Source organism: Lepidothrix coronata, unplaced genomic scaffold (assembly GCF_001604755.1).
Source record: "Lepidothrix coronata isolate B3197 unplaced genomic scaffold, Lepidothrix_coronata-1.0 Scaffold93, whole genome shotgun sequence".
NCBI classification, from domain to species: domain Eukaryota; kingdom Metazoa; phylum Chordata; class Aves; order Passeriformes; family Pipridae; genus Lepidothrix; species Lepidothrix coronata.
In genome coordinates, this window is record NW_016690273.1 from 45,741 (window position 1) to 48,649 (window position 2,909).

Genomic DNA, 2,909 nt, shown 5'->3' on the forward strand with positions numbered 1-2,909 from the left:
TCTGCTATCAGCTTCTTTCCAAGTATTGTACAATACAAAGAGGAAGCAAGAGGAGAAACCTGTCTGTTGTATTTCTGTGTCCAAGTGTCACACACTATCGATTTACTTCCTTGAGGACTAACAGGAAAACAACCCAAAACCTCAAGTATGAATAAGCAAAATCTATTTTTAAATATATTTATATATAGCTAAGGCACAGCCTTTGTAGGTATAGACCGATATTCCACCTACACATCAAGTAGCCATGCTGACAACATGTTGGAAGGTGACAGATGACACTGGCAGCTGCTGTAAAAGGGAAGGACTTTTGCCAGAGCTGTCAGAGCAGCTCAGAGCTGACAGCCAGCTCTGAGAGAGTCAGTCTGCCCTCACCACCCCAGTGTAAGAGATACTGGGGGGGGAAGGTTTGACAAGCCCACACTTCACCACACAGTAAACACAAACAGCCACCATGCCAGGGAAAACACAGCATCTATAATTTATCCTACAGATTAAGCAATTTTGAGCAAGAGGAACCACAGTTAACACATTACATTTCTAACAATCCGGTCAGTCTGAGATTTTTGTAAAAAGCACGGCCAAACCATCACAACCAGAAGCAAAGCACCCTAAATATTTAATTTCATTTGAATAGTTAGAACTCCCTAAACCATCCTTTTCCTTAAACAAAAACAAGTAACACAGGTAATAAAAAGCAGAGTATGCTAAGATTTGAGATTTTTAGGCTGAGAGATGTCATTATTGGGAGGTGAACAAGGAAGAGGCAAGCAGATAATAAGCTCTCACAAACTCTTGTCTTTCTGCTTCCAGTTTCTGAAGGTGGGAAACTGGCAGAATAACTGAGGAAAACAGCTTCAGTTGTTTCCAACTGGTAGAAACAGTTTTGGCAGGTTGATATATAAAGAAAATGAATAGATTCCATTTCAGCAAGTTGGCAAAATTAAAAAGTCATGACATCATCTTAAAAAAACCCCAAACCCAACAATCAAAAAACCCCAAGAAAAACTTTAAAAATCTTTACACCTTTCAGTGGTGTTTTTATTTTTCAGATTTATGCTCATGATATGTTACTCTTATCATTTTTTGTGGAATGCTGTATAATTTTGATCTTTGAAAAGTACTCTGTTCAATGAAAGCTGATATTTTTATATTCTTATTTAACTTAAGGATTTAACACAAGAAGGAACTTCTCATTTATCACGAAATTAGGAAAAAATAATCATGAGATCTTTTAATAAATAAAATAATGTATATTTAGGACATAAGATTAGCAATAATATTCATCTTGTCTAAAACAGTCTTACATCTCTGAGGTCTTGAACCTCTCTCCAACCTGCTACCAAAAATGTAAATGTCTGTGTGACCTGCAGCATTGATATGACTAATTAGCTGCCATCCTTCTGCAGATCAGATAGAAGTAATGATTATGAGAAGGTCGAGGAGAGTAGCTGAAGAATTGGTATAACTTATGTTGACTCCACATAGGCAGTAGAGGCTTTGGGGATGATATGCTTCTCTAACACAATAAATATGCCAGAGTCATTGAGAAGGAACAAGATTTCTGCCACTTGGATTGTTTTTCCATTCCCAGGGTATTAGAATACTGACTTGCAGAAAAGCTGTAAAGCTTATCCTCTCCAACTGGGGCTGTAAAATCGAAGCTAAAAGAGTTCAGCAGATGTTTATACAGAAGTTGCCTACATTTATGTAAGTTCCCTTGTTTTAAATATATAGCATAGGTGTCTAGGTTTAATTCAGTAAAGTTCTGGGTCACTCATTGATGAAGACATTAAAGGTAAAACAGTTACAGTGTGTGGCTGTTTCAAATCACAACAATCATTCAGAAGATTCCGATTTTCTCATTGTTAGAGATGCCAAGTGTCACTATACATTCCACTTACATCCTCTTCTGTGCCTCACAGAACCACTTGTAACATGGAGATTCTAGTTACCTAAATCCCAAAGAAATCCCAACAATCATCCAAAAGAACATACTGTGACTCCAAAGTGTTGAGATTAAAAGAAAACAAAAGAAGAGCAAAATACTCCATACAAAGGTAAGTAGTAAGTTCTAATGTGTGCAATAATTGCAGCACATACTAACATCTTGGCCTACTTAATGTTAAACCACATATTACTAATGTATTAAGAACATATTTAGATAATCAGTTAATTGAGATTAAAACCACCTTTCCAAGTTATTCCTAAATCCTCAGCCTCACATATTGTTCATTATATATAGTGACAGTGTTCATTATATATAGTCAAGCTGACCATTTTCTCAGAGGCTCCTTCTGCCAAGGACAATTAGTTTCATCACAAAGAGAATTAGGCCTGCCCATCTAGGAACACCAGCTTGGTTTATGCTTGGTTAACAAACTGTAAGCACAGTTTCCAAATAAACCTTGTATGGAATATCAGTGAGAACTAGAAACAGGTATTATCACTAGTTGTGCTGAAGAGACAGCAATTATGAAACAGAAACTGGAATTTATCACGGTACCAAGAGTAAAGTACAACATAAAATAGGTGTCACACAGGCTGTGGTACATCTACAACAAAACCAGAAAAATATGAAACTAATTCGGTTTCTTAAAGTTGAAAAAACCTCATGGCTAAAAAAGGGAATCATAGAATCATAGAATCAACTGGGTTGGAAAAGACCTCTGAGATCATCAAGTTCAACCCTTGATCCACTACCACCGTGGTTACCAGACCATGGCACTGATGCCACATCCAGTCTCATCTTAAAAACTTTCAGAGATGGAGAATCCACCACCTCGCTGGGCAGCCCATTCCAATCGCTGAGCACTCTCTCTGGAAAAAATTTCTTCCTAATATCCAATTTAAACCTCCCCTGGCAGAACTTGAGACCGTGCCCTCTTGTCCTACTGCTGGTTCCTGGGAGA